Source organism: Rhodnius prolixus, unplaced genomic scaffold (assembly GCF_049639745.1).
Source record: "Rhodnius prolixus isolate KJV_2025 unplaced genomic scaffold, Rpr scaffold_1, whole genome shotgun sequence".
NCBI classification, from domain to species: Eukaryota; Metazoa; Arthropoda; class Insecta; order Hemiptera; family Reduviidae; genus Rhodnius; species Rhodnius prolixus.
This window is the reverse complement of record NW_027411581.1, coordinates 18,272,142-18,287,294: the sequence shown is the minus strand read 5'-3', so window position 1 is coordinate 18,287,294 and position 15,153 is coordinate 18,272,142. Positions and strand designations below refer to the sequence as shown.

Here is a 15,153-nt window from a genome sequence, read left to right as displayed (position 1 = left end):
GAAATGTTATCCCAAATTTGTAGCACATCTAATATAACAAATAAAATAAACTTCTATCTTCGTTGTCTGAGAATTAGTCCTAATTGCAACTGCAGTATCTACTATAGTTTTGTGACTGTTCAGTAAGTACGTGACTCAGAGTGGGAACTGAGACAAATGCGCTCATTGTGTGAGGACACGATCGTCTTGTGTATTAAGAGAAACAGACCGACTCGGGCAGCTGTAGCGAGTATTGCACAGTAGCGATCCAAACCACAACACGCACACTATTACATCTGCTACCAACATTGTCCTGGGCCTCTATCTACCCCGCTTAATAGTAGAATCACAACTCAGTTCTTCATTTGAAGGATTTTTAAAGATTTTTATAAAAGAAAAACTTGAATGATTTGATCAAACAAAATACATTTGCAAATCATGAATTGAGGCGAGTTCACTTTTGGCTCTTTCTGTATTGTTTTAAAATGATTTAGCTTTATTCAAATGAGGAGAACGGAGAGAATTACTCAATACTTTTTATAAAATAAATGATAATTAACCATTTACGAAGTGCCAATGATAATTCTAAATTTTTCAATCTCAAGTGCAACCAGGAAAGAGTAAAAAACTGGGTGAGTAAAACTCACGGCATTTCTATGTACTATTTACTTTTTTTTTTTTAGCGAAAAACCATAGCTCTTGTGTGCAGTTGTGAGGACAGCGCGATTGCTCACTAAGTCTAATAGTGACGCAAGGATGGCTTCATGTACTATCCTGTTGGAAAAGTATTCATTTCGATTCGCTAAATGCAGGTTACTTCTGATCGAAGTACATCACTTTTTTTTTCAAATTAAACACGATTCTAGTGGAGTGACCAGAGTGGAAACGATTTATTCGCTAGCCACTGAAAACATGATTATGCAAAAAACCACTTCTCATCACACCTAAGAAACTATTCCATTTAAAGTAGTTTTCGGCAAGTTTCTAAATTCAAACAACTCTGAGCTTATGATGAATCAAATCTTGAAGGTTTTTCTTCAATACCATTTTTGTTATTTTTATTTTTTAAAGATAGTGGATTAAACAGACCCAGTTTGGCTTCAACGATAGTTCACTATTGTTTTTCCTAGGTAATAATTTAACGTTTCAAAGTATCCGATCTATAATTAAATTCTGAAACTGAATTTTCTAAGCTGGTCACTACTCTTGAATTTTAGAAACCATCATTGTGCAGATCGTTCTACTCTCAAATCTTCCCTTCAGCTTTTCAAATTTTCCACCTTGCATTGGCTACAGTACTTTCTTTTTTCTATAATATCTTAAAATCACAAGAATAATTTAGAATCCAAGGTTTGTCCGAGCATTATAAGTATTTTAATGAACAGATTAACAAATTTAGAGATCTAGCCCAACTCCACCAATTGTGACTTAGGTCCAAAGCCCAAGATTATCCGTCCTAATATTGGCCAACTTTTACTCAACAAAGATAGACTTTTCTAAATAAATATTTATTCTAGAACAGTATTTGAAAAATTCATTACCATTTACAGATAGCCGTAATCTGCATGATATTAATCTGTTTTTGTTTATAATTAAAACAATAATGGCATAATGGTAGTTTGTATGAATTACTTTTTTGAAATATTAGTTATCACTTCTCTCTGACACGCACATTCCTTTACATTATTTATTTATTTATTATTATTATTGTTGCTACTTTACTTTCATTGTAGACTGTAATTCTATTATATAATGCAATGTAACTCTTTCTCCTAAATTAAATCATTACAGCAACACCAACAACAGTTAATGCAAATTTCTACAAAATACAATTTGTTTTTTAGTATATTCATAATCTAATTTGTAATATAAAAAGTTAAATCCACCGCATGTATGAACATGATTAAAAAGATTTTTTGTATATAATTTCAATATGATTTTCTAAGTTATTGAATAGTAACGTCAGAAAACATGTTAGCGTTTATTATATTTCCTCCGTTGAAAGTTATGCCAGCTTGTAATCCAGAATTATTTTCCATCGATCCTATTATTACAGACTTTTTTTTTTTTTTTTTAATGCGTAAGTCTAACTGTAAAAGGGAGATTTTATTTTAGGGATGCTGCGCTAAAGAAAGCCAAGATGAGGGTCTAACGTAAGAAAGGTCAGGTAAACCAGTGTATTGTCAGTCACCTTTAGAAAGTCCCTGAAAGGACTCTTTTCACTGTTGCGCAAAAGGGTATGCTGAAAAGATTCTCCTTAAGGCACTATTCTATACACCCTGTTGAATCGTGTTACGTACAGAAGAATATAATGCTCATTCTACAGTACATTCTGCCCTGCAATTTATTTCATACGTTTGAAAAAGTAAAGATTTTTAGATTAAATAATTTTTTGATTTTTTTTGTTTCATCAATTCAGTAAATTTCCATAGAAAGTGCTAGTGCAGAATGTTTTCAATTTCTACAAATTACATCAAGAGTTAAATATCTAAAACCTTTGTGCAAGATAGGTGCCGCATTTGTTGTTAAATGATGGCCAAAAACTACTAATTTTAAATCAATTTTTGGATCGTTTTAATCCAACCGATTTTGAGTGAGACTATTTGTTTTCATGGATAAGGCGTGGGTTTACCATTTTCTGTCAGGCGAGAAACAGTAAGCAAACAAGATGAAAGCCAATGGCAATTTATAGAAAAAAAAAGTAAAGCCAATCTCATCTGCCAGATTAGGTAGTGTCCAATGTTTTCTGGGATGAAACCAAGATTCTTTTTTCTTGATTACCTTGCAAAGGGTAAAACAATAACTGGCCAATTCTTCGCAAGATAACTTGGTCGAACTGGATGAAAAAAATTCGTGAGAAGAGGCCTATATTGAAGAAAAAAACAATTATCTTGAATCAGAATAATGTACCAGTTACCTGCAAACTGAAGAAATGGTTGAAATATTCTCACTATTCACCAGAATGTTTACACTAGTGTGAAGGATTTTGAAAAGCTGATCTTAGATACGTCAGAAAAAAGGAAAATGACTCCAAGATTTTCTTTAGATCTGTTACACCTGCAAATGCATAATAATTTTATTAATTATATTTTACAGCAAACTTATTTCATTGAATGTAATTTATTCAATTTGAAATTTGTGTTAAGGAAACTTTTAAAGATCACTGCTATCTCAACTATTTATTAAAAGTAAATGTTTCCATCAATTAATGAAAATAGAAGGTGACTAAACTTTGGTAATTAGTACAATATATCAATGTACTTCAATTATTTTTGACAAAACAGAAATTATCAGAAAGTAACTTAGTCTGTATCATACCCTGCTATTATCACTAATATTTCTGCAATATACTCGTATTTTCTGAACAATTGATAGAAATCTGGCTACAAGTATAAGCCCAGAACTGGAAGCTGTAATGCACTAAACATACATTTATTAGCTAATGTGTAATGTGTGTGTGCAAGGAATTAAATTACGGACAATGACAAATCAGAAAAATGCCGAATAGTCGTTTTATTAAAACGTCACAAACAGTCTGAGAGGGTGAAAATGTAATCATTAGAGTGAAGCCATTGTGAAACGGTCGGACATTAGTTTGATGAGGTAGGTAGAATAAGTGCCGCCTCTGTTTGCTTGGGATGAAGAAGATGTGCATTACCAGGGAGCCAACGGTACCTAAACCAAAGTAATTTATTTCTTTTAAATCTTGTTGTAATCGGATTGGCCTGTAACATCAAGCGGCGCGCTAATGCAGCATTTAAGTGTTAGCTCACGTACATTACTCTGTCCTCCACAACTCTACATATATGGAGAGGCGTTAATTGCAGCTGTAGTTAATAATGTCCCAAGTTGACGCGATCATTCAGTAGTGCTTTCCGAACATAAACTATTATGGCTCTGTTAATTCTAGTTTTCTTTATACATAGGACATCAGTTACAACAGAAAATATTCTTGTGCAATGTCTCGTTTTGCTTATCTCTAGTAATTAGGAAATCTAAACTTATGTGCATGCAGCACTCATGGATGCAATCTTGTTTCCTACAAAAATAGTTCCTTTCCTCACAAGTTCTTATAAAACAAAAATAATAATGATAATGGCGAAATTATAATATACTTTAGGGTCATTATTTCTGTTTTCCTTAGTTCACTAATAAACAATGAATCGATTAGAAGAAGAAGAGTCTTAATTTAAAAAAATAAATAAATAAAAGTAGATTTACGTAGATGTGAAAAGAAAAATTTACAACTTATAATTACTTAGTCGTAATAAAGATAAAGTAAGAAAACAATATTTCCATAAAGACTGCAGTATGGTCATTGACCGTCCGTGGAGGTTTTGCAAACATCTAAACCAAAATATTTACTTTTATACATCGGGAACTTTATTAACAGAATATATAATCTAATTAAGTTTAATTAGACAAGATATAATTGAGTTCATAACTTTTGTCGCGATTTCATTTTACTCATTATTCAAATTTAAACACAGTTATAAATTGTTTCTAATATTGATTCCCCACTATTATATATTTATTTATTTTTCATCTTTGTCTATCATCCTTGGTCTACCGTCTCTTCTTCACTATTGCGATAGAGTGTCGCTTTTACACTCTCTTTCCTCGAGATCTCAGACTCTCCCATTCTTGCTACGTGGCCCCTGCCTAGTATTTATTACCACCTAATGATTTTGAAAACATCCATTTCGGCGAAGAGTTCTTTCAATTGCCTGTTCTTTCTAGTACGCCAAACTGACTCGGCACTTATCCAACCAAATATTTTTCGATCGTACTTTCTTTCGAAATACACATTGGTCCTTCGCATTTTTCTTTGATATCTGAACCTCTAAAAAGCATCTTTGTACACGTCTGAAGAGCATAAGTAAGGATTTAAGAGCTAAGCGAATCAGTATTTTGAGAGATGGGATTAATCTTGCCTAATAATTAGCTTTCTTCTTAGATGCTTCAACAAAACGAAAAAACATCAATAGGTTAATGTTCTATTCTCCGTCAAATTTCACAGAAGTGCATCTTGTGAGGTCACCTAAGATTCCAGATCTCGTCAGGATTGACAGGGCAGTACACACATATTTAGACATTAAACTTCTTCAAGTTTAATGTAATTATTGCAGACGAATTTTTCCTACAGTTCAATTAGATTTTTTTTTATATAAATTTCTTTTCGAGCCTTCGCTGCAAAAGTGGAGAATCAAAGTGAATGAATTGAAATCCAAAAACATAGTATTCACTCTTAACAAGAAATCTCTCCCTCCACTCTCCTTCCACAACACTTCTATACCAATCACTAACCAAGTACTGCTCGAAAAATGTTCAAAACTGACCCTGACTAACAAAAGAAAACCATATACCGCCCTACATGCCCCAATATGGACGTACGGAATAAAACTGTACGGAAGTGCCAAAAAATCGAACATCAACCGACTTCAAACCTTACAGTCTAACAGTAACCTAACAGTCGACATTTTCCATGATCTCCAAGTTATCTTTGTTGCAGAAAAACTTAAAATTATTAAATTTTTCTACCTTTTTCACATTAAAATAATAATTATTTTTCTTTCTATTTTGATCCAGCAAAAAATAGTTGAGTAAGTTCTACTTATTTTAAATGGATAAATTCAAGAAAATATCTTTTTTTATTTGACCGTAAAACTTAAATGAAAATTAATAGAAGCTGACTCAAAAAAGTAGGTGATTTATGTAAATTAATGTTTGTCTAATGTTCTTAAGATAACTAAAGGTAAATTTCTTCACCGAGAATCATGTTCCATGTTTCATGAATGAAATATGTTTATATATGTACATTTACAAAATAATCTCCTTATAGTTTCTCCTGGTGAGCAAGGAGCCAATACTGAATAATCAGGATTCTCTAATGTGTAAAGAATGTTCAATATCATTCCTGAATAATTCCGATTTTTGCATATTTAATGTGCACCTGGCCATTTAATTTTTCATTTAAATCTCTTTTTTATTATTTCTACAAAAAGTATAAAAAAAAATTAATAGTTTTATAAATTACTTTTTAATGTTTCTTCGCTATAAATTTATTTATTAATTTTAAATATCCTCACTCTTCTTCTCAGTGTATTCTTTATTAGCAATAAATATTGGAAAAGACGTAAAGATAAATAAAGACAATAAAGCAAAGAAGACACGTACACTTATAGTATTTAAGCTTTATTGCAGATATTCAAAAACGTTCAATATTCTTCGTTACTTGAGCATAAAATAGCAGATTTTCATTCCATATGTTCTTCAAAGACAAGTTGTTTTAAGTAAATTCAATCATTATGAATGATGACAACCCAAATTCCTTCTTTTTTCTCTTATTATTATTCCTTTAAAAAAATAAAATAAATAAATAAAAATAGTCAACTAATGTTCCTTAAGGGTGTGAAAAAAGGAGAAGGTGAAAATAACAACAGTTAAAAAGTGGAAACTGAAAAGTCTAGAAATAGCGCAGCATAAAGTGTAAACAGATGAGTATTTTAAAAAGAGAAATGATACTGTTTTGAATACTGCTTGTTACAAGTCATTAATGTAGGCCGACCCTTAATGTTTTCACAATGTGTCTGCATGTAAATCACACGTGCTTCCCTTTCTATTTATTTCCTAGTTTCTTTTTTTTAAATACTTTCATTAACCAACTATTTCTGGTGGCTTTGTTATTATTCACAACATAAGCTATATTTAAAGACCGTCTCTTTTAATTTTTATAAATACATATTTGAATAATCTGAACGAATAAATTTCAGAAAGAAGAAAATTCTTGAATTTCTTTCTCAGGATAGAATAATTCTTAGAAATGCTTATAAAATAGCTAAGAACTAAAAATCTATTCAGATTGTGACAATTCTGAAGTCTGATTTTCTTCATGTTTAGAATTTTACTAACGTACTGAATTCCTTTTAGTATAAAAGATAATGAGTTAATAACTAACAAATTAGAAATTTAAAATTAGAATAGTAGATGGGACGGGACCTACGCCCCACGGCACTGCAGCCACAAGAGGCTTATTAATTAGAATTAGAAAAATACAAAATAGAAAAATAAAATAAAGCAAAATAAATAAATAAAATAGCATTTCATTAATATAGTAATAAAATAAAGGAAACTATTCTTTATGAGGTAAACAAGTGGATAACTAAAACATAACTCATAGACGTATGTACAAGAGTGAAAATAGCTTAATTAGTTAAACATAAATTACTCAACAGTTATCACTCTAAGAGCAAAGAACTTCTGAGCTTCAGAGCTTGGTGCATAAAACTGTAAATATCATTAATTTGCTGCACACTATTTATGTCTAACAACTTGAGAAGGTTATCATTTTTAGATTCATTTGAAGAATGGTACGTGTAGAGAAAGTGACTTCTGACGGGTAACAGTGAGGTACATTCAAAGAGGAAATGAACAGACGAGACAGAAGACAAACCAACCCTCTTCTATAGTACAATAGTACTCGCTTCGGCGGTACATATACTAAAATTAATTAGAAATTTAAGAACGGCCCATGATTATGCGACAGGCATTACTTATGTTAGAAGAAAAATTGGATAAGAAATGGATTTCTAAAAGAAATTAAGACTCTCTAAGTTATTGAATGTCTCTAAATTGGTAATCCAAAGGCAGTTAAAATATCAAATAACAATTTTTGTAGGATGAAAAATTAATGCCAGTTTCAGTCATGATAAACTTTATTATGCCAAGCTGTCGACCTAGGGACTAGGTCATCTTCAGGGCTAATTTACCATGTACTGTTTTACATCATTAGAGGGTTGGTTTGTCTTCTGTCTCGTCTGTTCATGGACCAGTCCAGACCAGACTTGGTCGAAAGCTCGGCATAATCAAGTTTTGGCATTAATTTTTCATCCTATTGAAACTATGATTCAGTGACTAAAAATAATGAACAGTAACAATTTTTGTATAACGACGGAAATTAAAATTGGTGCTGCCATATGTTGATGATTAGGGAAAACAGATGGGCTAAGAAGTAGATTAATTGCAATCATTTAGAAAGAACTTGCGAAGAGAATACACCGAAAGAACGAACGGCCGCTATCAAAATAGGGAACTTTTGATTTCTCACAATCAAATCTTCCAAAGAGGAATCAAATGACAAATACATATATGCCTGAACTTCATTCGGATATGGTTCTCAGATATTAGGCAATGTTGATGAACGCAATAATTATGTGGCCTGGGGTGTGAGCGCCAGTGGGTGGTCGGGTTCGCAGCGATGAGGTACTTAGGCTATCCACGGTTACAATCTCACTCACTCCTCTCAGTTTAACTCCCTGCCGCACTACCACTACTCTTCAACAAATTCTTCACACCAAACTACAACAGCTAACATTAATCAAGATAATCTGGCTTTGTACAATTATCACCAGTCAATCTACAGCTGCCTACAGCCAGCCGTATTCTTCCTATTATATTTGGACACGTTTCACACATTATTCTGCTATTCTTGGAACTATAATAAATACATCTTCACAATTACGTAATTTCACTGTTCCTGAAATTGAAGATTTGAAAGAATAAATTATTTTTAGTTATGAGGTAGGAATTTATTTTAAAAGTTGCTTTTAATTGTTTTAAATTTTAATTATGACAAAAAAAAAATTATTTTCAAAATATATTTAGGAAAGTTGTAATATTTCCAACGTAGCAGACAAACCATGGCTGATACATAAATGCATCATAATCTATATTTTTATTCATTTATTTATATTGTTACTTTTCAAACAATACTTCACGCAAAAAATCTGAATATTAATTATAAGGTCTTATTCTATTCATAACCAATCATTTTTTACGAAGTGGAAAGATTAGGTACACGATCAACCACAAACTTTAAGGATCAGGAGACATGATTTCGGGATTTCCAAGCTGCCTTTACAACGGCGATGAGCCTAAGTTCATTTCGGGGTAGCAGCATGTGGAGGCGGCCTAATCATTTTCCTCGATGCTGGTATCTTTCTATGAAAGAATCATATTCGAAACTTTCTGTCTGTAAAAATATTACATTTATCAACCCAAAATGTTGTAAAATTAACTTCCTTCTAAGAGATTGTTCTTTAAGAAGTCATAGATACCCACTGTGTAACGGTTATACGATGTTTCTTACCTAACAATCTACAAAGACCTCAGCATCTCTTTCCATAAAAAGATCACCAACGAAGCTTCATGAACATCTATTGCTTCACTACAAGCCTCTCGTTCATAACCGCTCATTCCGCAGAATTCCTGAAAATGTTTCTAGCATTCTTCGACGGATCTGGTCTTACTAACTCTTATGAGATGAAATTATAGGAATATCACCTTCGGAGGGTTTCACCGCTGTGTTTTATTTTGTACATTTATTAAATTTATTCTTGGCAATAAAAATGACGCAGAACCAATGTTTTTCATTTTTTTTTTTTTTCCACAAAATTACAAATTCACTGGCCCTTCATTAGAGTATTTGCCATAATCTGCAGGAATCTTTTATCTCAGCTTGATCTACAGAAGTGAAAGCAAAGAATGAATGCTATTTCCCGGAATAAGTAGATTAAATTATTTCTCATTTTCCAGTTCAGTTAAGCGGGGCAACTTGAACATTTGTTCTCGTAATTCACTTTTAGAAATACCAGTTCCCACATTTAGAACTTTATTTGAAGTAAAGCGACTTATTTGGCAAATATTTTAATTTTACGTTTCTTTTCATTTTCCATCCTCAGTATTTTGAGTTCAATATTCCATTCCGTTTGCTTTCTTTATTTCTCTCGTCTTATAGACCATTTTTCTTTCTTGATAAAATTCTGTGACTTGTTCTATTTATTCTGTTCAAAAACTGTTCTAATATTGTTGCGCTATTTGCTATTCGTTCTCAATATCCATCTTCTTACCATCCATCTTTCCATCGAATGCCTTAAGAAAATATCAGGTAACCTTGCAATTTAAAGCTTCTGGAATGACAATCAAAATATTCACGCTGTGGAATGTATTATATCTTTATTTATAAAAAAAAAAGGATATAACTGCACTGTACATCTGAAGGAAAAATTAAACGTAACCTATTTGACGGAGGATACTTCAAAAATTTAACACTTTTCTATGTAATTTCAAGTCCTTAATTTTTTTTTTTATCTCAACTTGACCTGAAGAAATAAAATTGGCGAATAAAATGCCCCTCTGTGCATGCTCTATCAATAGACGAATACCTTTTCAGCTTCCATAACCAATGAAGTTACTATTACGAAAGCTAGCGTTCGGAAACTACGGAAGCCATTGAAAAATGGTTATTTTCTGTGGAAAACTGGTTGTGTAGCCTAACTAAAGAAAAAATTTCTCCATTTACTCTTTTTCTCTTTCTAAAAATAAATAGCAGCAACGCTATAATAATTGGCCAGAATAAAATTGTCAGAGAAACTATTATTTCAAGACATTTAATTGAACAGGCAGAGTATTTGTTGTACAATGTGAACAAATATTTGTTTTTATGTGAAAAATAAATAGCTAAAACTAATACCAAAACTTTAAAACAAAAATATTTTCAGCCAAATGAAATATTTGAGTGTGATAAAACTAAAAAAAAAAGTAACATGGGTAGAAAAACAGTGGAGGTGATGTATGTAGGTGGCTATGCATTGTTGGATAACTTCCTTCAAACAACAATCAGACCTTAACCAGACGCTTTCGCTGGCCAATCGCATTCTTCAGCAATATCTTAACTATCGCATACCTCTATGTAAGCATCCAATCTTTGTACAGTATTACCACCGCATTCTTTTTATTCTACATATTACATAGATCTCTAAGAATAATTATTTATCACTTATCTAAATATAGAAATAGAAATAGAAATAGAAAAGAAATTTATTATTCTGGGACAATTGTCCCCTAAGAATAAATACAGGAACAAATAGAGGCCTTAGCAGTTTGGCCTGTGATTATACAGAAATTAAATAAATAAATAAATATTTACAAAAGTGAAAATATAGTAAGTGAAAATGAAAGTAAAAATAAAATAATAAAACAGCAGAAATTAAGGAAATAAATTAAAACAATTAGAATTTCGGAGGAAGCTGAATAGAAAGGAGATAACTGAATAGACGGGATTTAAAGATGGATAGGGTAGGAGCATGGCGGACAGATGAAGGCAAGGAGTTCCAGAAAGAGGTAGCACGTATGAGGAAGGACTTGTCAAAGGATGAGGTACGGTGAGAGGGAATATAGAGATCAGATGAGCGAGATCTAGTGGTACGGGAATGGATGGAGGATTTAAACTTAAGGAGTTGAAAAATATAGGAAGGCCTTTGAGACTGGATGACTTGAAAAAGGAAAGAAGCCAAAAAATATTGGCGGCGATAGACAGGAAAAAGCCACTTCAACTCATCGTAGCAGTGCGAAATGCGAGAGTCTCTGGAAATGCTGAAAATAAATCTTATGAAGCAGTTCATGAGGCGCTTAAGCTTAGCTTCAATATCACCAGAAAGACCGCCATACACTAAACAACCATAGTCGAAATGGGGGAATATAAGAGAGGAAACTAGGAGTTGCCGGGTCTTAATATAGTGTTATCAGCAACGATATTTTTTTTTTTCAAGTAATTTGTTGACGTTATATTTTTTGGATGAATTTATAGTTCCTAGGTGTGAAACATAAAATATGAATTGCGACAGTTACTTCACTTGGGCAACGTTTTGAAGCGTGGTTTTATATATAACACTTCTTATGTTATACAAGAAAAGTAACTGTCTGCCTAATCTGCAGATAGAATTCAGATTCAAAACTCGCCATCATATAAGAAGACAAATTTATCATGATCAAAAACACCATGGAAACAAAATCTAGCGTTTTCTTGGAGCGAATAAAGAAATTTACAGTTTTAAGTGTGCATCACATGAACATAGGTAGTGGGAAGTTGTAGTTCCAGTCTAAGATCAATGAATGGTGCATACTGGCAGATAGCAAGGCACTACTAACTTCTCCGTCTCTTCATTTTTATGGCAGTCAAACAAACAAAGTTCCTAACTACTAGGTACTACTTCGTCAGTGTTCAAGTTGGGTGACAGAAAATATGCACCTTTGACGGAATAAACTTATTGCATATGATAATATAAGTTGGTATAACAGTTAATAGTAGAGAACAGGCATTTTACAGGGCCGTTCTCTGCGAAGCTTCCAACAAAATCGACTATCCTGCGGACAAAAACCCAAATAAAAATGATAGAAATCTAGGAGGTTAATACCCTAAGGACTTTAACAAAAGCGTGGAAAACCAAAAAAATTCCATCGGTAAAGGCAAATTTATTGACATTTCAGAAAGAGGTGGATGAGATAGTCTTTTTTTTTCTAATGTTTAGAAACATCAGTCAAAATGCGAGTTAAATCAAATTTCCAACTCTATTATTTGAAGTTAATCCGTACTTTGGGGGTAATATATGCTTGAGTAAAAGAAGTTGTTTAGGTGTACGCATAACTAAGAAGGCAACGACCTACAGCAATCTCGATGATACATACAAATGAGGAACATCAGTAAACAAGTTATCAGTAGAGGGCTCTCTGGTGGTGATGAATGGCGCAACACACAACCACTCCACTCTGCGCACCGCAATGCCCTCACAATACGACCTGAAGATGTCGCTCATTAACAATTCACAATCTGTTCAAAAATAAAATAAAACAAAAAAAAAAGAAATAAAACTGTGTTCTTCTCTCGTCTATTAAACATCGTTCTCTGTCAGTAATACGGTTACATTTTAATTGTAATAATTAATTTCTCCCTCTAGTCAAATACAAGGATTACAAAAGATAATATAATACTTTTTGTTACTGTTAACTTGGACTTTAACAAAAAAAAAATCTATGTGAAAATTGTATACAACGAAGAGAATAGCACACAACCTTCTTACATATATTATACTTTCATATAGTAAAAAATTTACTTTTCGGCCGTTCTATTGAGAGTTTGCAACCTCATTAGTATTCTATTTACCTATACAGTATGTTCCCACAACAATACTGTAAACGTTACAAGTCATTCTTAGTCATGTACTATTCAAGACTTAACTAAATATGTATAACAATTTATAAAAAAATACTGATCTCAGATTAGGTTACCTCATTTAGGGTGTGTTATTTTTTATGCATTATATATTTATAAGGAATCGAATGCAAAACTAGAGACCCTCAGATCAGAAAAGGAAATTTACGATTGTTTTGTTTTCTTAACTTTATGGGAAAAATCTAAAGCGATTATTGCCTCAATAGACTTCTTTCCATCCAATGTTTACAAACTTAAATGGCTTCTTTTTGTTTTTAATTAACTCCTAGCTGTCCTAACCATCAGTTATAAATCTAGGTGCTGCACGCCACATTTCTAGAACTTGGTATATATAATTGCAACTTCTTAAGACCAGGCAACTACAACTCCTAAGGAAGTTTAGTCCTACAGTTCTTAAGAAGTGTAGTCTAGAGTATGACCAGAGTACATATATTTCTTGTGTTTTAACAAATAAATATCAATTGTTAACATGTTAAATATGATAAGAAAATAAAATTCAGCATACATATAAGATGATCAAGCAATTCTTGTTAATAACAAATTATAAACCGGTCTCCTGATCTGTGAACCTCTTCATCAGTAAAGTTATGGTTTCAACATAAAAATTAATGTTACTTCGTTTTAAGTTGAATGATAAAAATAAATTAAGTTCAATAAATAAATAAGTTCAAATTTGATATTTTGGTTAGAAGACATAGCGGGAGCTGCTAATTTGGTCAAAATCAATAAATCGCAAGTGCCACTTTCTGATAGGATTTTCTTTAAATGGCTGTTGGAGTAATCCAGGAACGAATAAATTTAAACCGTCGACTCAAATAAACATTTGGAATTAATAGGCTTTAAGTTTTTGCTATTAAGAAGAAACACCACTAGCTTTATGTATTTTGAAGGGCTTGCAATTCCAACTTGTACGAGAATAACTCGATGTGCTGGGAGTTGTTCCATTAATATCAAAAAACAAATTTGATGTTAGGATCCAAATTAATTAGGTAGTGAATGTATAACATTACCTAAAGTATACTTAACTAATAGCCAATTCAAATGATTGATTATGTACAGTTTTTTGTGAATTGAAAAGAGAAAATGAGCAAAAAATAAGTTGATGGGTGCGATAGTCTTAGGTAGATTTCTCACAAGAGAAATTTCACTATGGTTGCTTAAAGAAGTGTTTACTGCAGTGGTAATTAGAAAGGACTTGTAAGGGATGCCCCGTTTTAAGTTCCTCGAACCACTAAATTTACATTTGTTAAAAAAAATAGTATGTGCTTCCGCCCATATCCACGACATCTAATTTGGTTGGACTTCAGCCTATCTGAAAAAGATATTACCTACCAACTTTCTCTTCATCCTTGCAAGTGGAGTAGTATGGTTGATTTTATCCTCTTAGCAAGTAGGTTTTCCTTATTTCTGGCTTGTTTTGAAGTTCCACCAATTTATCAGTAGTTTGAGAGTTTGACTTCATTTATAAATTCAAGGTGGAGACCAAAGAATATGGAACTGCAAAAAATTGACATTGTATTAATAAAATAAAACAAAAGTATAAATTAAGACGACTACTACGTCATATTTTCGAAAATGATTTTTTTAAATTTTTTTAAAGTTATTGAGGTTACGCTTCTGCTAAAGAGTAACTTCAGTGAAATGGATGGTTCGAACACTTACATATTTTCTAGGTTTTAATGAGCTACTTAAATTTAGATACGAAATTCCTGAACAGAGTTTTCGAAACAGATTTTATCGAAAACCAATGAGTTGAACCTCTTTTAACTAGTTATATAAAATTCTTGCAAAGAATTACCTGCATTGCCTAATACTTTTTTGGAGAAAATTAATTTTTAAAAGGGTTTTAAGAGGGAGAGGACGATTTGGTTCTTTCTAAAGTATCATTCTGAGAATTCTATAGCAAAATATTTTCAAAAATAAATAATTTATATACTTTTCAATTTTAAGGCGCCTCAACATCTGAAGCTATTGGCGCCAGAAGTTTTTTCCAGTGTAATACTGGCCTTCGGAAGTGTTCTCTCGTCACAGACAACACTGTCCATCACCGGACAGTGAGCTGTAAGGAGCTCCTAAGAAGAGAAAATATAAGGGTCAGCAGGTGG

The 15,153-nt window shown here is 32.2% G+C and overlaps 1 protein-coding gene across 41 annotated transcripts in view; it reads right to left on the bottom strand.

Moving 5' to 3' along the window:
- The window catches only part of LOC141456481 (uncharacterized), a 132,860-nt gene that overhangs the window by 63,292 nt on the left and 54,415 nt on the right, over window positions 1–15,153 (bottom strand). For 40 of the 41 annotated variants that reach the window (XM_074132743.1, XM_074132748.1, XM_074132745.1 and 37 more), the window contains 2 exons: window positions 14,381–14,545; window positions 2,897–3,036 (listed from right to left, as the gene is read on the bottom strand). The gene's annotated coding sequence lies outside the window, so the exon portion shown is untranslated. Of the gene's footprint in view, window positions 1–2,896; window positions 3,037–6,173; window positions 6,336–14,380; window positions 14,546–15,153 lie in introns of those variants that run through there. The other variant, XM_074132740.1, reaches the window with a different exon arrangement.